Source organism: Canis lupus, chromosome 25 (assembly GCF_003254725.2).
Source record: "Canis lupus dingo isolate Sandy chromosome 25, ASM325472v2, whole genome shotgun sequence".
Classification (NCBI taxonomy): Eukaryota; Metazoa; Chordata; class Mammalia; order Carnivora; family Canidae; genus Canis; species Canis lupus.
Window position 1 is genome coordinate 23883761 of NC_064267.1, and position 22796 is coordinate 23906556.

The following is a 22796-nucleotide window of genomic DNA, read 5'->3' on the forward strand; positions in this document are numbered from 1 at the left end:
GGAGATGTATTTAGCCAAAGTGGAATTATTACAGAGATCAGGGGGTAACTTAGATCACCCCAATTTCCGCGGCAGTTGAGAAGAGGACTACAAAAGTGAGCCTACAAAACCTCGAAATAGAGGGTATTTGCTCTAAGCCACCATGAGCAGACTAACAGCAATCTGGAGTGCCGCTCTTTCCTTGGTGGTATTCTGGGATGGCTCATTTCCCTTGGTAGAAACAGTCTTCTCTGCCAAGACTTCATTTGGTTGGTAAGGGTTCTTCCCATTCTCTAGTCACTTTCCAAGTTGCTCTATTGAAAAGGGACTTAGCTTCATTTCCCTGCCTTATCTGCCTCTCCATTCCCATCACCAGCATTACAAAAGTGTAAGGTGTGCCTGATGAAAAATTATAAACTCAAGTAGCTCATATTTGTTTTTTTAAGCCCTCCACCCCCCACCAGGGATTTAGAGTGAGTTTCCTGTGTGGGCTAGTTAGAAAAAAAAAAAATATATATATATATATATGTATATATATGTATGTATTTATTTATTTAGATCTATTCATGAGAGAGAGAGAGAGACAGAGAAAGAGAGAGGGGGGCAGACACAGGCAGAGGGAGAAGCAGGCTCCTCACAGGGAGCCCGATGTGGGACTCAGTCCCAGGACTCCAGGATCATGCCCTGAGCCAAAGGCAGACGCTCAACTGCTGAGCCACCCAGGCATCCCAGAAAAATATTTCTAGAGGCACCACGAGAATATACCATAACATCCACCCCCAAAACAGACAATTTCAGGGGAAGGAAAGTCTTTACTCTTTTTAAAAATTTTTTCCTCTTTAGGATAACTTTCCCACCTGTGGGGAGCACTGCCATGGGGGTTAAGGGAATTTTTTTTTTTTTTTTTTGTGCCTTTTCCTACTAGAGCATCTCAATTTTGGAGCTAACAATCATTTCAAAGTGTTTAGTCCTTGTCCTCTGCTAAAAGGTTGTCAATTCTTCCCCAAGGAGAGCTCCAAGCATAGACCTAGGCAGCCACAGTGCAGTGTGGACGTCAGAACACACATCCCTTCCCACGGGGCTTGGCTCGACTTACTCTGGTAATTTAGCAGCTCCGACCAGTAGATGCGGCCAGGACCATTAGACACAGCCTGTTTATTCCAGTGTGTGTTTCCTTAATGCATATTGGCTCTTGTGTGTTTGGGGAATAAGAGCAATGGTATCAATTCAATGTGGAAGTCCTAGGGGTTCCTACATCTCCTGCTTGTTAATGTTTGGCAGTGATCATGGCACGATTTCTTGCAAAGTGACCGCTGTAACAATATATTTATGAAGACCTTAAGAAAAAAAAGCTGACAATCCTGCAGAAATACTTTTTTTTTTTTTTTTTACAGTTCAAGAGAGGGAGGGAAGGGTAGTGGCTTCAGGACCCAGAAACTACATTTACTACTCTGTTAAGCTATCTGGGGAAGCTGCTAGTGCATCCAGAGAAGCTGAGAAGAAATGGATTGGTGGAGAGGGGTATCTCTGGGTCAGACTTTTCATTTTGGTGAAGTTGCTCTGTATTGGAGGCAAATGTCCCCCAGGACCGGAAGGGAAACACAAGCCCCTGGGTTTAAAGGTTGTGAAGCATGGCCTGTGGTACAAAGACAGATGTCAGTGGTGATTTTAGCTATACTGACAAATTTTGTCCTCCTCAGAGCTCTGGTGCCAGCATTCTTTAAGTTTAGAGTAGTCTGGTCCTATTCCTATTTTTTCTTTAAATCCTATTTTTTTTTAATTTTTAAAAAATACATGATTTTGCAAACCAGATATTTACCTTGAGATATCTTCATCCATCTATCTATCCATCTCTATTTGGTGTTGTAGCAGAAGTGTCTGAATTGTACCTAAATAAATGGTAGTTAAAGCCAAACTTCTGGACATAGGACCATCGTATGACAGCAAAGTCAAAGTATAAGGTGTTTTCCATGTTTAAAGATTAATTGTGTACATGAAAGTGGTTAACTGTTGAGCCAAGCATAAACAAACATTTAAGGAAAAGAAGAACCCATTCCCTTATTTATTCTGGAAGCCCTGCAACCATTCTGGAAAGTAGTGCTCGGTAAAGGAGTACTCACGTTGGCCCTCACACTTGGGAGAAACTTGGGCCAGGTTAGAGCCAGGTCTCAATACTGTAACAATAGGTCTGGAAAAACCCAAGGTGACAGCCTAACTGCTTCCACATATGCACATGCAGATACCTCTGGGATATCTGGTAGAAAGGACTAGTTTTGGCGAAGAGCACAAAGTAGGGTCTGGGAGAGATGGCAGTCTTTAAAAGTGGTTGAACCAGGTCAAGCCTTCCTTCCTTTTGGTAAATTGAGTTTCAGGCTGACATCCACTCCTCCTCAATCTGTGGGGCAGTTTTGACAGCGTTAGCCGTGGTGAATTGGCGGAGAACTGTTAAATCAGGATCACCAGTACCATTTTATTTTCTCATAAGCAAGTACTGTAGAAGTAGTAAGATGAATAATTTGTTGTACAACTTCTTGAATGCATTTGCAAATTACTTGTCTTTGCTCACTTCGAGTATGTAAAAAAAAAAAAAAAGTGACTTAGTATCTTACAAATAGAATTACTCATCATTCTTGCAACATACAAGGTGAACATTTGTAAAAAGGTTAACCTAATGGCATGAGTCAAAATTATGTTAGAATACAGTTTAAATTCAGTAATATCTTTCAGTGTATTATAGGAAATGGCCCATAGTTCTGCTTTCCTCTTCACGGCATCCCTGCAGGGAGATTCCACTCTCCAAAATGTAGTCAATGTGTGGGAGGGAAAATCACGTTTTTAATAACCTAGCAACTTTTTTTTTAGAACAAGCAGTGCCATTTTAATCAAAAGAAAATATTGGCTCCTTCTCCAGAATAGCAGGTCCCAGTGTGCAAATCAAAAACCAGGATAAAGGGCTCTGGAGAAAGATTGGAGAATCCAAAAGGCATGTTCTTCCGACCCTGGAGAGGCACTGCTGTCACTTTCAAGGAAAGAGTTGTGAAGTCTTCACCGCAAGCAAATGTGAACAGCCAACTGCTGTCTTGCCTTTCGTGAGGCAGGAGCTCCCTCCTGAGCCACAGCGTGCTCTGCTGCAGGGCTGCTGGCGCAGGTGCCTCCTAGGAAGAGCTTCTGTGCTTGTTTCTTCTCTGAATGAGAGGGTGGGAAAGGAGCAATGAAGGAAGGCAGATAAGCTCTGCTGAAAGTTTTTGTCAAGGCATGTGTGAACCACAACTTAGTGGGAAAGTAGTGTCAGGTAGTCAGTCTTCTTTAAAATCAAGCAGAGGGGCGCCTGGGTGGCTCAGTCGGTTAGGCATCTGCCTTCGGCTCAGGTCATGATTGCGGAGACCTGAGATTGAGCCCCACATGGCCCTCCTTGCTCAGCTCCTCTCCCTCTTCTTCTCCCTCCCCCTACTCATTCTCTCTCTCTCTCAAATAAAAAAATCTTAAAAAAAATAAAATCAAGCGAAGAAGAATCTGTCTTCTAAGTAGACAGTGAAACAGCTGAGATTGGGTTTGGCTGCTGCTTAATCATCTTCAGCTTCTGTCATATGGCACTAGTGTCTGCCTCCACAGTCAACATATGTCGGACATTAGGGGTAGGGGCAGGACAGGTTGGAGTTAAGGGTGTGCTAGGGGACGTATGCCATAGATCTAGAAAGACACAGAAGGGTAGGTTCCAGCCCTAGGGCATTTATTTATACTTTAGTATGTGGTTTTTGGGAAATATTTCTCTGTCACTTTAAATGCAGTTTACTACTACTTCCATGGACTCAGCTCTGTCACTGTGATGGTGCTTTGTGTTCTTCTCTGATGCAGGTAATGAAGACAGAGGGTCCTCAGTAAGTGACAAGATCAGTAGCATCGTTGTCCATTTTATTGAGCACCTACTCTGGCAGTATGCTGGGGTCTTTAATACACTGTCTCTGATCTTTATAATCACTGAGACAGTGCATACTTTTTTCATTGTATTTTTAGGTGATGTACCTGAGGCTCAGAGAAATAGGTAATTTGAAGGTCCCATAACTATAAGATGGTGGCGATCGATTTCAAAATCTGGCTTCTAGAACACATTGCCTTGCTAGTGATGCTAAACTAATGGCCAGGGGGGGGTACACTACAGGATATTACAGCATGTTAACTTTTTTTTTTTTAAGATTTATTTATTTATTCATGAAAGATACACAGAGAAAGGCAGAGACATAGTCAGAGGGAGAAGCAGGCTTCCTATGGGGAACCTGATGCGGGACTCGATCTCGGGATCACACCCTGAGCCGAAGGCAAGATGCTCAACTGCTGAGCCACCCATGCATCCCAGTATGTTAACTTTCTTAAAAAGAAAAACAGAGATAGGAAAAGGCAAAGGGCTTTTTATCTCGTTATTGCAGATTTTTTTTTTCTGCCTCTAAGACAGGGTTTCTCGATCTCAGCACCTATCACATTCCTTGTCATAGGGGCTGTCCCGTGCATGTAGGATGTTTTATCAGCATCTCTGTAATCTACCCACTAGATGCCAGTAGCACACACACCCCTGTCCCTGGTTGTGACAACAACAACAATTTGCCACGTGTTCCAGGTAGGGCAAAATCTCCCCTGATTAAGAATCGCTGCTCTAAGAAGTCAGTCAAGGTAATGTTTCAGTGGGTAGGGTGAGGGTGGTGGTAATACAATGGAAAGAACAGAGATGGGGTTTATAGCACTGTGGAAAAGAATAAGCAACAATAAGCACAGATTGATTGAGCCAAATAAATAGGAACATCAGATCCTTGGTGTAAAATGAAGTTAGTTATTCAAAGTGGAGGTTTTTGTCATGAGTCTCAGGCTACATTGTGGCAGATAATTCAATGGGATCACAGTAATCATTCATAGATACGTGGATATCTTTCTCATTTTTTTTCCATGCTACAAATACTTGGGATGTAATGCAAGGAGCTGTGCTTTACTCCACTATCAAAAGAAAAAAAAGACCCAATCTTGCCCTTGATTTAATCCCACTTCGCAGTTAGTGGTGGCCACTGATGACATTTTCAGAATTGAGTACGTTTGGTCTGAACTTCATCCTAAGTTATTCAAACCATTCTTCTCTTGAATTATCTCTTATTTCTATTCCACCTCCCTCCTTTTTAAATCTGAATGATCACTAATACTTGTTGGGGAGGGAAATTATTCTAAGTAATAAATATTGACAATGCTTAGGTTATTAGCCTGCAAAGATAATTTTATAGTATACTTATTAGTTTTTTTAAATCAAAATTTTTTAAAGATTTTATTTATTCATGAGAGACAGAGAGATAGGGGCAGAGATACAGGCAGAGGGAGAAGCAGGATCCCTGCAGGGAGCCCGATGTGGGACTCAATCCCCGGACTCCAGGATCATGCCCTGGGCTGAAGGCGGCGCTAAACTGCTGAGCCACCCAGGGATCCCCTAGTATACTTATTAGGACCATTGTACAGCAGTGATATTTTAGTTATATACCAGCAAATATCAGAATGAATTATGTAAAGGTAAAACCGACAACAAAATACCTGTTTAGCGAATTGGCCTGTTCAGATTCTGTGGGCCAGCAGTTTTTCACCTTTTGGTATCAGGCCCGCATTACATGCTTAAAAATTATTAAGAGCCCCAAATTATTAGACTTTGGTTTATGTTGGACCCATCTATAAAAATTTACCATATTGAAATTTAAAGCAGAAGTTTTATATTACTCACTAGTAATAAGCCCATTAAATGTTAACACATTTTATGAAAAACAAATTTTCCAAAATGAAAAAAAAAATGTATGGTAAGAGTAGACTTATTTTGCATTTTTACCAATTTCTTTAATGTCTGGCTTATAGAAGGTAGCTAGATTCCAATATCTACTTCTGCATTCAGTCTATGCCCATATGTTGTTTTGGTTGAAATATATGAAGAAGGGATCACTGGGTGGCGCAGCGGTTTGGCGCCTGCCTTTGGCCCAGGGCGCGATCCTGGAGACCCGGGATCAAATCCCACATTGGGCTCCCGGTGCATGGAGCCTGCTTCTCTCTCTGCCTGTGTCTCTGCCTCTCTTTCTCTTTCTGTGTGTGACTATCATAAATAAATTTTAAAAAAAATTAAAAAGAAAAGAAATATATGAAGAAAATCTGGCCTTGCACAGATATGTAATTGAAAAAGGGGTATTTTTAATAGCCTTTTCAGATAATTGTGGATATTCTTCCTTGATACTGTGCCAGAACACAACATGTAGTAGTTTCGGAAAAGTAGTTGCCACACAGAATCTGCAGTCATACCAAGGAGCCCTTAATTACCCTGTTGCTACTCTATATTGCATGTTAGTATTTTTCCCCTGAATGAAGTAACACCTGCTCCTATCCCAAGTAATGTACGTCTTCCCAATATTGACCATTTCATTATATATATCATCATCAGTTCTCATTAGAAAAGGGTTTGAACTCCTGGGAAGCGGTCATAATTTCAAAATTGCTTGAAAGCTCAGGTTTTATCATCAGAAATAAATGATGTCAGATGTTTTCCTTGAAGTGACAGGTGCCCTTCACCTACAGTTGAGAAAAGGCCAAATAACCAAAAAGGTCATTCTATGAAAAAATTGGCTAGCTCAACTTGGAACTCAATTGTACAGGTGCTTTTCCTTGAGACAACCATCATAATATAGCAGCATATTTTTTTGCATATTTCCCATTTTTGTCTCACAGAATATTAAAAAGGTATGTACTCAAGGGCAAGATTTAATAAAATTAATAACTCTTAATCAAGGAAGATTTATTGCTTCATCAAGGATATTTGGCATAGATGACATTGTTTTTGCTTTGAGTGTGGGACAATGAGAAATACATTAACACAAGTACCTTCTGGTGCTGTTACCTTGACTTGTCCTAAGGCAACAGTGGTTTTACCCACCACTGCTTTTGCCCCATCAGAGTATCAACAAAATGAACAAAGGTATTAAGGCCTTAATATCATGAAAATAATTTCAACCTAACAAAGCTCCTGCAAGAATCTTGGGGATCCCAGGGATCTGTGAATCCTACTTTAAGCATCACTTACAGATTTTAGAATCTATTAAATAATAAAAATGAGACTTCAGAAAAAATTGTCATCTTCAGTCTTCGTTTGATCACTGACAAATTTTATTATTTTATAAAGCTAGAATTGTTATACCTGATCCTCTGGTAATTTCACCAGATTCAATGGTTAGTGATGATTTAGATCATTAAGACACTTACCTAATCCAAAATTTAATTGGACCCTATTTTAATTAACTGATAAAGAAGAACTTTATATTACAAAAGTGCTAGAATATCTGCAAAACGGTAGATGACCTGATAGTATGAGATTCTATCACTAGACTAATTACATGGGACTGATGGGTAAAGCAACACACAAAAAAAATGGCCAGCCTTAATATTCCTGGGACAGAAATGTTTTAAATGGTATGGTGCAACAAGTCTCCAAATTTGGAGTATTTTATTCTTATCATAAATAATTTAAGTGATTCAGGAAGAATCTTGTGGGAGTAAACAGGGATTCAACCCCAAGGATTCAGAGCTCAACGATTTTTTGGCCAGGTACTTTATCGTAATAATGTTTTTGTGTTGACTATTTTTGGTATTTCAGGAATTCACAGCAGAATGCTCAAAAGTTATGTTTACTAAAGTCTAGTGCTAGTACTAGAATATCAATACACCATGCAAATGCATCATAAATGAAACTAATAGTATTAACATGACTTTTTTTTTTTAACAGATTTTATTTATTTGAGAGAGAGCCAGCATGAATGAAGGGAGGGAGAGGGAGAAGAAGACTCCCTGTGGAGCAGGGAGCCCTTAGTGAGGCTCGATCCCAGAACCCTGAGATCATGTTCTGAGCCGAGGGCAGACACTTGACTGACTGAGCCACCCAGGCACTCCTTAGCATGAAAATTTTTTATCAGACAGTATACAGATAACCTGTAAGCTCCCAAACTGCTAGCTCATTGGTTCAGGACATCTGCAAAGCTACTCCTTTCAAGATCTCTTTAGCAAATTGCTGGACACCCCCCCCCATGCTATTTTATTGGTATTTTATCATATGTATAGTTTATATAGACAAAATAAGTTACAAAGTTAAAATTAGTCTTAGGACCAATTTTTTTTTTTTAAGGACCAAATTTTTAATAAGAAAAATACAGCAACTTGAGGTGATGTTTTGATTTTTTTTTTTTCGTTCCACCCCACCCTTCCATTTTCAAAAAAGATCTCCTGTATAACACCTGAATAGTCAGAAGGTGCTTATATTTCTATTCTAATGATTGTAAAACTAAACAGATACACAATAAAACCAGAAAAAGCCAGCTCTATAAGACAGTCAAATTAAGTCTTATATTTCCCACCAGTGTCCATAATAAAGTACGTTGTGTTTGTACACACTTTGGTTGTTAATTATGTCTCAATCTTGATACGAGTAGGAGTTCTTTGAGAAAATACTCCCCATAGTCCTCTCTGAGTCTCAATTTCCATATCCGTAAAAAGAAGGTGTTTTTAGCGCTTTTAACTTGTTTTGCCACACGATCCCCAGAATCCTTTCTTCAGATGACTTCCTTCGTGACTCTATGCTTTGGATCTGTGCACCTCCTTGAAATCCTGGGCTCCTTAATTCAGTTTGGAAACCACTAGATATCTTCCAAGGTCTCTTCGATTTGAAAATTACTTTTTCCTATGTTTCTGCATTCTCCCCTGGGTCTTCCGCAACGCTTCTCTAGATACAAAAGCTGAATAGAACCGGCCAGCAAGCAGCTGGTGTGCAGCTGTTACCACTCCAGCTTAGCAGAGTGCTTTCTGTTCTGGCACTGCCGCCTCTTCCTGGAAGAGCTAAGGAGCCTGGCAGCTCCTGGGCCGGTGCCAGGCATGACAACGCTTCTTGGAAAGTAACAATAGATGCGATATCTATTAACTTAGCTGTGCCATATACAGGCAGAGGCGAGTACTGCTTTGATCCCAGCCCGTTAGCAATTCGCACTGTTTGGCAAAACCTGCACTTGATGTCCAGCCCCTCAGCGCTGTGCCCGACCTGGCAGAGAGAACATCAGACTGGCTGCCAGGATACCAGGCTCACCCTTCTTTGGTTTCCCCAGGAGCAGGAAGGGGAGCAGAATGAATTAGCTAGAAGACAATCAGCCACTTTATATTGCCAAGCTAAACCCTGCTGGTATCTCTCAGATGTAATCCTGCTGTGAGAATGTCTCCTCTTGTTAACCATTGTATGTGTCAGCTCCAGGGAGTGGAGGAAACCCATTTTGGCACATTAACCAAGAAGTCAAAGTCCCTGCTCTCCCATTCCAGAGGCAGCTACTGTTTGAATATTCGTCAAATTCTTTCTCCCCATCCATTTATGTACATACATACATGCTATCGAGAACATAAAAAACTTGTTCTGTAAGCTCATCACTCCCTACACTGTCTTCTGTACCTTATGCTTCGGCCTCACCAGCCTTTCCTGTGTGACCTAAGGCTCGTGGCATGCTTAGCACCCTGCTAGCACCAACGAGGCAGCAAGGATGTGCTGTTTATGGTGGTAGTGATGCCCATATTCTCCTACTCCTCCCAAGTCAACGGGTTACCTTGAGTTCTCACACACTCCCACCCACGGTTTCGCCTCATCTGTCCATTGCCATCCTACAGCTGGTTCTCTGCTTTCCTCTCATGCCTCAGTTGGCCCCGGTAAACCGCTGATCACAACGGATTGGAAACCAGGTGCCGAAGACTGCACTTGCAGAGCCACATGGCAACTTTTAAAGGGCATGGCTTGGACACTTCAAAAACCTTGCTCATAATGTATGAAGTGTTTCATAGACTCAAAATTTTAGAGCTAATTGGAGCCAGAGAGGTTCCTGATACTGTTTCCTCATTTTGTGGCTAAGGAATCCGAAGTCCAAAAAGTAAACAACTACCCAGGATGATGTGGCTGCCAGGAGGTGTAATCTAAGCCTCTGGGATATTTTACCACACCAGGTAAAAGATCAGGAAAGTCTGTTTATCAGAATAGCCATTCTAAGTTTGAGACATTTTTATAGTAAGAACATTTTTTTTCTTAAAACAAAAAAGAGAATATGTTATCAGAATGATTCTCTTTAAATGTAAGCATTTAAAATCCCAACTATTTGCAGCAAAGGTCTCTGCTACTCTAAGTTGGAAGAAGCCAGCATAAGGATTGTGCAGAAAGGCCCCTGAGTGTGGTCCCAGAGCAGAGGATCAGTGTTAAAGGAATGGGCACATTTGTACAGTGCCTGTCAAGTTAGATCATGCTCCCTGCCAGGCCCCTGAACTCATCCATACCCAAGTACCAAGGAGATGCTATGAAAGAACTTCTCACTAGAATGTCTGCAGAACTCTGGGACAACAAATTCTCCTACTTAAAGGTACATCAAAGTTGGTAGTAGAGGACCATCCAGTGAGTTCTGCAGCAACAGAAAACCATGGCCTTAGCACAGATTGGCAAGTGTCTTCAACATAACCCTGTCTTATAGCAGGTGCAGCAGTGGGGCCAGCTTGCTGAGGCCCCTTTGTTGCAGGGTTCCTGAGCTAGAGGGAAAAAATGGGTACTACTGGGTACCTGAGAGTACTGAGTTCATGAGTGTACATGAGGTACCTCTTGGGGATCCCACACACAGTTGAAAAAGCAAAGGATGATAACTAATATTTAGAGAGCCTTGCTTGCCCCTTCTAACAAATGTGGGGGAAATACTTGGCCCATAAAGTCACTGTGATGATGAAATGTGATGAAGAACATAAAGGCATATAACATGGTAGGTAATGAGAGCCCTGCTGGTTGGAGGTCCCAGTGATTGGAAGCCACCCTTGTCCCTGGTGTGGCATAGAGAAACCTACAGAAGCTCTTTCTCCTATATAGGTCTCTCCTCGTACTAGGTGTGTGGTATTTAGCCTCATCTTTGTGTTTCATCCCCCACATTCTGCTACTTAGGAGGAATAGTCCTGAAGTCAGAAAACATAAGGGGGTCCTTAATGTCAGCACACAGTAAAGAACCACTTGCTCAAAAGTACGGGGTGATCGAACCTGTAATTGGCATCAGTAAGAGAAGTGAAGAAAATATGAAGATGAGTCAGGGCTGTGGGGTTAAGGTGGGGTTTTTTTTAAGATTTTTTAAAAAATTTATTTAATCATGAGAGAACACAGAGAGAGGCAGTGGGAGAAGCAGGCTCCCTGCACCCGATGTGGGACTCGATCCCAGGACCCTGGGATCATGCCCTGAGCCAAAGGCAGATGCTCAACTGCTGAGCCACCCAAGCATCCTAGCTGTGGGGTTTAGTATGCAAATATTTCATAATAATGAACACCTTCGTCATTTCTAAAAATATAAATGTTTTCTAATTTAACTTTGCTTTTCTTTTAACTCTAAGCATCTCTTTTTAGTGTTAGACTGTCATTTAAGCAAGAGATCACACTGTCTTTCAGAGGGTAGGTTTCTCTGTGCAACAGACTCCCTTCTGAGTGGCTGGCTCTTGGTTAGGTTACTACCAGGTTCATGGTAAAGACCTCTCTCTCACTCTGTCTCTGTCCTGTTTCTCTCCTTTTTGCACCTTCCTGTAATCTTCAGGGCACATGTTTTATATAAGGTATCCCTGTATGATTTACAGAATGTTCCATACTTACCTTGACATTTTATGACCCTGCTGGTTAAAGTCCTGTTCTCTGGCATAATAATAATTGTTTTCAAAGCATACATTTAATTTTAATTGGGAGAATGTCTCTATCTCTTAAATTTTTGCAAGTTACTTTGAGTTACAATGCAACCAACAGCATTTACCTATAAAATAGAAATTCATTCACCTGTCATGCTTCCCCTTTGCATTAGGCAGTGCAAAGGAGTGACAAACTTTATAGATGACATTTTTGTAGCTGTCCTTATTGGTGAAATTGAATTTCTGTCCATGTGTATTTTGCTGTGCAGTTGATCCTTGTTATCCAGGTAGTTGTGTTCTATACGATCACTGGGAACATGGGGTTAGAAATACAGAAGCATTGCTCCTAGGGGAGACACAAGGTTAGATTCTTCCTGTAATCTTCCTGTAATACGAGTCTCTGGTCACAACATTTCATTAGGTGACCAATACATAGCCTTGATATATGTGTGTTTCTAAGAATTTAGCATGTATTTTTTTTTTTATTAAACATGATTTATTCCTTTGGGAGAGGGGACAGGGGAGAAATTGACAGACCAATAAATATTGCACAGGCCACAGGTAGAAGAAAGATCCAGACCTAGGTAGTTTCTGCAGAAAGAGTGAGGGACCTGGGCAGGGAAGAGGTTGTTGGGGCCTGAGTGGACATGAGTCTTGAAGTGAGGATGGTCTCTGGCTCCTCCTGACCCACGGCCGTGTGCCTGACACAAGGCTCTCAACCCCTTGAGCCTGGACCAGCTGATCAGCAGTTGACCTGCCTTTTGAGCAGCGGCAGTTGACAGAAAGATTAGGTTTCCTTTTTTCCTATTTAACATGTATGTTGAATCTGAACATTGAACTCATGGCCAGCTGCACCAGAACTCATGCCTGAAGAAAGCCAATCTGACACACGTGTTTTCTCCAGAAGGCACAGCACTGCCTTCTCACACTTAGGAACGCTAGACAGCACTAGGCTTGGGAACCATTTCAAACAGTGAAATCACCAACAAAAAGCACAAAACTGAGGAGAAGGTGACCCTAAATAGACTATGAAAAGGACCCTATTTACAATTGTCAGAAACAGGAAAGTAGAGTATCCTCTTGTGTCTGCATGTGGGCAGCTCAAGTCACAATTCACATTTTTGTTTTTTTGTGGGTTTTTTTTTTGCTGCTTTGCACGTGTTCACAAATGACTGTAACAGTGTCCCCAGTATTGATTTTGGGGTTACAAACAAATTTTAGGGAGTGCATAGGTTAACAAATACAGGCTCCAGGATTTATAAGGACCCACTGCATTTTTGTATATTTGAATATGGTGCTCAGGTTAATTACAGAAATACATATTTTTAAGATTTTATTTATTTATTCATGAGAGACACAGAGAGAGAGGCAGAGACACAGGCAGAGGGAGAAGCAAGCTCCGTGTAGGGAGCCCAGTGTGGGACTCGATCCCGGGACTCCGGGATCACACCCTGAGCCAAAGGCAGATGCTCAACCACTGAACCACCTGCTTAGCCCAACTGCTAAGCCACCCAGGCGTCCCAATCACAGATGTATTTAGTATATAGTTAATGAAAATAGTGCCCACCACCCTATTATGGTAAATGCAAATTTCAGGAACACTGAAAATGGTAATTCTAATAAACCGAGTCTTTTTTACCTTGTAATTTATGCCAAAAAAAGAAAATCCGATAATGGCTTTTAGAAATATCAAGACCAAAAAGTGTAGAATATTAAGTTTTTCTATTCAAAGAATGGAAATAAACTGGCCTAGTTATTATAAATATACCTCCATAATTAATCATTCTTTTCTCCTTCCCACCCCTACCTCCCTCCCACCTCCATTACTATATCTTATTACTAAAATGGTCTTGGGAAGGAATTAGGAATCATGCCAGAACGTGCTCAACAGCGGCTGCTGATGACTGTGGCATGGACAATGAAACACAGGAGGTTTTCTGCAATGTTTGGAATATTTATTAGATTCAGTGATGAAGTAGTCTCTGTTGATTAGCACACCTAATCTGAATTTCAGAGGTACCAATGACCATTTAACCTGATAGGATCTTGCTCTCAGGTCCCAAGTGCATTACCTTACCCTACTGGTTAGATCCTGTATTGAATCTGTTTAATTTCCTATAACTAGCCTAGGCTTTTATCAGCCATACTTACTAATTATAGATTTTATCGTCCCTCTTCAAGAGAAGTGATTCAAGTTATTTCCAGGTAGCACATAAATAAAAGGATATCACACCTGTTACTTTAGTCTTGGTCTCAGAGAAACAGACAAGAGTCTAATAGACCTCGGCCATGAATTCCAATTGTAATAATGGCAGGAGAAGAAATGTGGCTTTTGAGGATCAGAAGTTGCAGGCGTGACGCTTGGGAGAGTTTACATACTCCTGGGGCCCAGTAAAACTAGAGAGACCTCATCCCACAGCTGATTATGGGAAAGTTATTTACAAAAGTCCTGTGAATAAAAGAGCAAGACAATACAAATGTGTATATACTTCTAGAACCTGAACATATAAAATCCTAATAAAATGTGCTTTGAAGTGTAGCCACTAGTTTTAACAGGTTGCAGAGGTTCAGAGCTGCTATGAGTGCCAGTGGGAAAGGATATGGATGATTTCAGAGAGAAATTTTTAAAAATTAAGATGGGAATAATTTGGAGGTAAATAGAAGAGTGCTTTTTTTCCCCTTTAAATTGTGACAGTAACCCTTACAGTTAGTTGTCTGTTGTTCCCCAGAATAAAGCTGTCAGAGATTGCTATCAGCTTCATAAAGTAAGACTTTAGGTACAAAGAGATTCAGTTAAATTGCTCCTGTGTGGTACTGAGTTTATCCACTTGGAAAAAAAAATGCTTTTTATTTTGGTAACAAGTGTTTTGTGAATACAAATTTTAGGGGGAAATGATGTCCTGCCTTCCAGTGTCTAGGGTAATGAAGAAGCTGCAGAAGACAATTCCTTTCTTTCATGAAGGCTTTCATATAAGAGATCAGCATGGCCCGCGGCACTCTGACACAAGCAAACTGGCAGCAAATGGCAGGGCGGATCAGAAGGGCCCTCAGAGAGCAGAGGAACTAAAAAGTCAGAGTATTAAATCAGTACGGTTCTTTAGATTACTCTGGAGTGATGTCCACTCATTATTCCCTGTAAAGGAATTTAAAAGTCAGACCTTTTCACTCTTGAAAAACATAATTGGACATTCCTGAATTGCTTCAGAACATCGAGGCTTTCTAAGTCTTTTGGTGGATTGTAAAGAGGTATAATTTTTCCACCCTATGAAATCCTTTATTTCTGAAATGGTGATAATTAAGCCTACTTGCTTAGTGATATCTGAAATACAAAATTGGAACTCAGAAGCTCTGGTTTTCCTGCTTGGATTTATGAACTTCCAAAAGTTGGCAGCTGGCCCTCATAAAAGATTTCTTCCAACAGAGCTCTTATATCTTTGTGTTTTCTTTTCCCACTTCAGCACGTTTGTCTTTTCTTCTAGCTGCTCTAGCCCTGAGCAACAGTAGTCTTCTTGGCAGCTCTGTTCTGAGGGTGCTTTTGATCCATCCCAACAGGATGGCAACTTTCTGGAAGGCTTTATAATCAGGTGGAATTAAGCAGAGTAACCAGGTGGCTCAGTCTGTTAAGCATCTGCCTTTGGCTCAGGTCATGATCCCAGGGTCCTGGGATTGAGTCCCACATCAGGCTCCCTGCTCAGTGGGGAGTCAGCTTCTCCCTCTGCCTCCCCCTCCCCCTGTTTGTGCTCGCTTTCGCTCTCTCTCTCTGTCCAACAAATATAATAATTTTTTTTAAAAATTAAATTTAAAAAAAAAGTGGAGTCACCAGCTAGTATCAGGAAGGAAGAGACTGGCAGAAATGAAATGCAGAAGCACCGTAAGTATGATTTGCGAATCCCTCAATTATCCTGTTACTGAACCAAAAAGCAGATGAGTGTAAATAGTAATGTTCTTTAAAAATGTGCCCTCACTTCTTAGATGCATTCCAGCCAAGCCGTCTACAAAGCTGATGCCAAGGCTTGGTCTAATTCCGTTACTAAGGTAAAGGCTCTAGCTCCAGGGAAAGCCTTAATGTGATAGCTTTAATAAGAAAAGAGTTAGGATAGACTCTTCCCCAGGGGTTGCTGCTTACCAAAGCCGCCTGGTAATGTTCTTTTCACTTGTAGTTGTCTGAAGTAGCAATTTTAAAGGTTTCAAAAGAGGAAAGCATATGTTGATAAGAAAATGAAAAAAGTAAGAATCACCTACTGCCAGGTTGAAATTCTGTTTTGTTTTGTTTTTAATGAAGATATTCCACTACATGGATGTATTTCCCCAGTCCTTCATTTGAGGACATTGGGTTTCCAATTTCTCACTATTATAAACGATGCTGCGATGAACAAGCTTGTGGCCCAATCATCGTGTCCACTGTTGATTTCTTCAGTAGGACAGATTTCTTAGTGGAATCACTAGTTGAAAGGATTAATAACTATTTCCTTTTACTAATTTTTTTTGACTCTGGAACCTCCCCTCCACTGTCTACTGTATCCTTGGTCTACACTGCTCTGCCAAACCTCCACCTCACAGAGAACAGATTTGTTTTGCTCTTTGGTTTTCTTTTGTTTTGATAGTTGGTTTCTCTTGTATATGACCTGTCTCTAGACCTACTAGAAGCACAGGGGCTCTGAGGAGAGAAGGTAACACATTGATCATCTACTGTCTCCAGATGACAACTGCCTGTACGTCACTTCTAGAGCTGACATGTGTTCTTGGGTTTCCTGCCTGATTTTAATGAACCAAAATGTTTTCCAAAATTATGGTTTGAGATTTCCTGTTCTCTGCCTTCTTCAGAGGGGGAGTTAGCATATCCTTTCAGTTCTTACCTTATAAATTCCATCTCATCTTTGAGCCATAAACTTTTTGATAACTAACTTCAACTCACTTTTGGGGACTCCTTAGCCTCCTAACAGAGGATTTGATTTCCTGGAGAGTTACAAGGAAGCAAAGATGTAAGAGAGAGGTAAAGGTAATTCAGTTAATGCAGGAAAAGAGGTAGACTGCTTTAATGATTTCTTGAAATAGTATCACCAGATTTCTTCACCACCATATTTATTAAACATCTCATATGTGTCAATTATATTACATGCTAAATGAACAACCTGGCTTCCTAATACCTTAAACAAGATGAATTACTGAACAGTTAATATATTCTTATTAGCCCCAGAAATTGTCTGCTCTGTGAAATAATAAATATCAACTGCTGTACATTATGTACTATTTTCCACATCTGTGATCATAGTTTTATAATTGGGAGTCTTTAAAAAATGATCTAGAGCAGCTCCTCATTTTGCTATAGGAGCATTAGCATCAGTCAGTGTTTAACTACAGAAGTAGGGGCACCTGGTGGCTCATTGGTTGAGCGTGTCTGCCTTTGGCTAAGGTTGTGATCCCAGGGTCCTGGGATCAAGTCCTTCATCGGTCTCCCTGTGAAGAGCCTACTTTTCCCTCTGCCTATGTCTCTGTCTCTCTCTCTGTATCTCTCATGAATAAATAAATAAAATCTAAAAAAAAAAAAAAAAAAGACTTCCGTAAGTAAATATTACACAGCCTCTATTGATATCTCACACTTCTTTTTGGGAAGTTATTTACTAACTCCAACCTAAAGTTACCATGCTATCATTGTAAGCTTATACCCCTTTCGTCATTAGCAGCATCAAAATTTGCTCTTAGAAATATGAGTCCTCCATATGGTAGATGTGATTTCCTTCTTGTAATGAGAGTACATTGAGAAGGCACACACTCACTTACTGAGTGATGAAACATGGAATAGGAGATGACTCAATAAACATTTTAAAGAATGTTTGCAAAGTGTGATTTTCAAATCTGTGTTGAACTTAAATTACCAAGTTTGTCTCTGCACAACTGTTTTTACTAACTTGTGTTTTGGTGTAATGCCATTGGTCTCCATTGACAGCCTTCATGAATAACAGCCCAGTGAAACTCACTGCTGCATTTGCCATAAGGAGGACCTCTAGAAAAAAAAAAAAAAGTCCCATCTGGTCCTCACACCAAGATTATTATACTTCTCCTGAACAACTGGTTTGCTAAACACACAGATCAGACTGGGTTTCCCTGCTAGGAAATGCAAGCCAAATTATGGCCTCCCCACTAATAAGTAGGGGCTAGAGGGCACCCAAAGCTACCATGTTGCCTAACCCAGGGCAGTGGTATTTGTAGTATATTGTTTGTGAACGATATCTCAGAATTGTGCCTAAGAGAGACCTTGGGCCCACTGGTATGTAGTCTTAACACCTCATTCTCAATTCCTCCTTTTTTTGTCTTCATTCTTTCTTTATCCATCTTCTCCCCCTCTTATTTTTAATTTTCATAATATCGTTGCATTCTCTGCGTGTTTGTAAGTTGCCCAAAGTCCTTTGTGGAATAAGATGCAGCATAAATTAATAGGTGCAGATCTGTGTTCATGCTGTTAGTGTCATTCTCCATACCATGGCACCTTACTTGATCCTTACTTCTGTTAGTGGTCATTGTTTCAGCTCAAATATGGTGCTATTGGATGAGCTGGTGCCTCTGTAACATCCGAATATGGCACGTAAGCTCATATTTGAAATGAGAGTCCAATATAGCTATAAACATATGGTTCACACTGTGAAATGTTCATTTTCCCTTCCCAGGGAGTTTTGAAGAAATGCACATGAACATATGTCCAGTCATAGATTCCCTGCCAGGTTTTTTCTTAAATTATGGTTTGACATTTCAGATCATTAAGTGGGCACATCTGTCCAAGGATGTTTTCCTTTTTTTAAAAAAAAACAAAAAACACATAAATTTGAATACATTTAAACAATCACAGTTCAGCATTCTTAGTTTGCCCTGATGTATTATTTAGTATTCTCAACCCTTAAAATCAGGCAGAGAAATCCACAGAGCTGTGTGCAGTCATTCTGTTAGTGGCCATGTAGGATTGAGTGAAAGTAAGGAATTCATTTTCCTTTTTTTTTTTTTTTTTTGAGGGGTATATTATATAATTCTTAGTAAACCTTTGGTTTAAGAGAAAGGGTTCATTTTTAAACCTCGCCTCCATTACTGAGTGTGACATTGAGCAAATCATATAACCTAATGGAGCCTCAGTCCCCTGATGTAGAAAGTGGATAATACTGCCTGTCCTAGAGACCCCAGAAGGCTCCTGTGCAACCCAGAGGAGTTAATGCGTGAGGAAGTGCTTTGGAAACTCTGAGAGCTGTTACAACTGCCTTTCCCCAGTCTGGGGTAAAATGAGATCACAGTAACTAAGAGCAAAGACACTATTTGGCTCACATACTGTCCGTTCTGCTAGAATTTTAGCTTCTTCAGATTCTTCCCACCTAGTTCCGGGAGCCAGCTGGGGCTGTTGAATACATGTTTGGGAAAGAATCATCTTGGGTTCCTCAGGGGTTATTCAAGTTCCTTCTCTGTGATTCACTGAGGTGAGGGGCTTTCCACTGCTGCTCACTTAGGCAGTGCTCTCTAAATCCATGGCCTGAGCTCCTTGATGCCAGTAGTGTCTTCACCAGAGGGACATAAGTCACCCTGTGTGACCACTCTTGATACCTGTCAACTGTGAGCTTCTCTCCTATGTTACTTCTCAGAGTATCTCAAAATGGAGAAAGTGCCCTTCACTGGTTGGTTTGTCAGGACACACACACCATGAGAAGGAGCATCAGTGGGATGGCTGAGACAGAGGTCTTCTGTCAAGCCAGACTCGAAGATTTCTGTCCCAGACTCATGCACGTTATCTAAGGTTGCTACAGAGACCCCAAGCTGAGGGACCCAAAAATGTTGTAAGCTTTAGGAAGCCTCTGGTGTTTTGGAGCTGTGGAATCTAACCGTACTGTGGCTGTGTTTTGAAGATCATGGGTGGGTGAGCTGTCATGGCTGATGACTAGACAGTTGTCTCCCACTAACTGGGAGGGGGCAGGGGCAGGAAACTGGTTCCCTCACAGAAGATTAGAGAGAATGGAAACAAATACAGATACATGCTTTTCAGTTAGTCCTGGGTTTCAGGAGGCCACAAGTGCTCTGGGCTGTAAACAATGGCCCTGCTCTTTGTTACATAAACTACATAAAGCAGTGGTATTTACTAGCTCTTTTTGTGGCTTCTTCCTTAGGAATCCACTGTGATGAGCTAAAGTATTTCTGGTCCTAGTTATTATGCTCGGCCAAGAATTTCCCCCCTTTCCTCTAATACATGAATTGTTTGGACATGAAATAAACCCATACACCTCCGCTCTGCCCTGGAAAATGAAATCCGGCCCAGGAAAAGTTTAAACGCAGCTACTTGGGTAGAACTGGGGGGCACCTGTTCTAGAGCCTGGCACACACAGCAAGCATGTGTTTCTTATTTAGATCAAACTGATTGGGAGGGTGGACCTGACAGAGAGTATGGGTATGAGCTAAAGCAACCCTTTTTCCCTTCTTTCAAACCCTTTCTGGTATCCCGCCTTCCAACTATGGCACCATACACTACACCCTGAAACAAGCATGACAAAGCTGTTTTCAGTTCCCCCGCTTAATCCCAAAAGGTGGTATACTTGAAACACTCTTGTACACCCAACTAAATGATTTTGACATTTAACCACAACAGAGCAGAAGCTAAAGGTTATTATTCTCTTTTTCATTGATATTTAACTCATTAATGAAGAGAATGCATGGTATTCTTTGATAGAGTACAAAATTGAGGTGTATTCCTAAAAAAGTTTCTGAGGTCAACTTAACCAATATATATTGAGTATTAATGTAATACATGAAAATTGTCTTCTGGCTAACAGCAGAACTTCTAACAATTAGCTATACTGACATTTTCACCTTGTAGATAGTTAAGGAAGAATGAGTTCTGTTATTATAGACTGAATTTTGACCTTCAAGGGAAGACTGACCAATAAGAGGAATTGATAAGAATAAAGAAGAACTAGATCATCTTAGAGCTTCTAATAATCAAGGAAAGGAATATAAACTCTTAAAGACATCGAGAGGTAGAATTTTAATAAAATAATTAAATTAAAAAAAAAAGCTTCCTTTTATTGTGCCTAGTAAAAGAATATATTGTCAAGAAGGAAATAGTCTACATGGGGATAAGAATAGAGCCAAAGGAACCCTCTGATCATTGTACCCCCAGCTATCCATGGGAGAGGGGACCCGAGTCAGCCAGCTTGAATTTACTCTGTTCAATCAACCCTTTTGTGGATGAAGATGAATGAGTTTTCAGAACTGGTAAGACTGTCAAGATTCCATGCTCACCAAGCAACATTCCTATTGTAATTAGAATTTGTTGGGACGCCTTGGGTGGCTCAGCAGTTAAGCATCCGCCTTCAGCTCAGGTCGTGATTCGGGGTCCCAGGATCGAGTCCCACATTGGGCTCCCTGCATAGAGCCTGCTTCTCCCTCTGCCTGTGTCTTTGCCTCTCTTTTTCTGTGTCTCTCATGAATAAATAAATAAAATCTTAAAAAAAAAAAAAAAAGAATTTGTAGGCAAATTTTGTAGTGATTACTAGGCTACATGAAAACTTGTGGGTTTTTTTTTTTTTTTCACATCAATTTAACATACCAGCCGTCTATTTGGTTATCATGTATAATTCTCTTAAGCTCAATTTTGTACATTTATAAAAATTATTTTAGGACCTACCAAATAATACTAGCCTCTGGTAAGGCCACCTCTGGTTCATCTTTCTGTAAACTTCAGCAGTGATCATTGAAGAACATCTCTGTTAATCTCAAATTTTAAGAGATAGATTGATTAATTGATAATAAAAATCTCTAAGTTAAATTCTGTTGGAGACATATACATAATGAACTAAAGTTATACCAGAATATTAAGAGTCGCATGTTAAACATGGATTATTTGCCAGGAACACTACTACTCAACTAGCTTAAACTAAAAAAAAAAAAAAAAAAAAAAAAGGTGGAAGTTGTGAGGTCACAAGCAATTAATTGAAAAGATATAGGAGTATCTTCTGGAACCTAAGGTCAGGAAGTATACTTGACTGAACCAGGAAATGAAAAGTTGTATGTTCTTTCTGCGGTTCATAGACTCTCATTTCTACTTCTCTCTCTCTCTCTCTCTGTTTATCCATGAAAGTAGCTGCCCAGCCTTTGCCTCACAAGATCATTCAAGAGTTTAATGGAAATCAACTAGAATCTCAGGAGCTCAGAGTTCAGGAGGGGGCTTTTGGGCCAGCTTGAGCAAGTGTTCACTGCTAGGCCATCCAGCTAGCCAGGATGACTTCTACTCTATTATTGAGGGAGACTCTTAGAGAAATGCACCTGGGCATTGTGAGTGATGGGCAGCTTTTAGAAAAGCAGGTGACATTCCAGGCATGTATCCCCAATGGTGTCTGCCAAAGATAACCAAGGAAAAATCATTTAAAAAATCTGTTTGGAGTAAAATTTCTTAAAAAGCAGAGTAGGCAGATTATCAGGGCATATTATGTGGTTTTACATGAGAAAAAATAGACGTGTGTGTGCATACTCTTTTGTTTCTTTCTTAGATACAGGAGTGATCTCCATATTGAAAGTTTGATAACACCACGCTAAAGAGGGAATTAACTTCCAAGTATAATGAGCATGGGAAAGGAAGCACCTGAATACGTTAAATTGTTGAGGTTTTTAAAGCCTTTTATGAGTCACCTAGGTGGCTCATTTGGTTAAGCGTCCAACTCTTGATTTTGCCTCAAGTCATGATCTCAAGGGCCATGGGATCAAGCCCCATGTTGGACTCTGCGCTCAGCAGGGAGTCAGCTTGAGATTTTCTCTGCCTCTCCCTCTGCCCCTCCCCTCACTCGTATGTTCACTGTTTCTTTCTAAATAAATAAATCTGTAAACAAATAAATAAAACCTCTTATAGCCTCTTATAGGTACTGAGGAACTTAGCAGATAAGTTTAAGAGGAAGTGCTATCAATAATACAGAGATATTGTGAAGAAGAAGAGAGATTGTAGAAAGCTGGAGGTGGAAAAGTATTGCCTTACATTTATCAAAGAGGAGAAAGAAATTTTGGTTTTGGAATCTTGACACTGATGTACTTCTGTTAAGATCCTAGGAGAAATCACTTATGCATACTTAAAAAAGTAACCTTCA

The 22796-nt window shown here is 40.5% G+C and overlaps 1 protein-coding gene across 6 annotated transcripts in view; it reads left to right on the forward strand.

Moving 5' to 3' along the window:
- Positions 1-22796, forward strand: part of GALNT7 (polypeptide N-acetylgalactosaminyltransferase 7) — a 136131-nt gene that overhangs the window by 76373 nt on the left and 36962 nt on the right. The window lies entirely within an intron of this gene.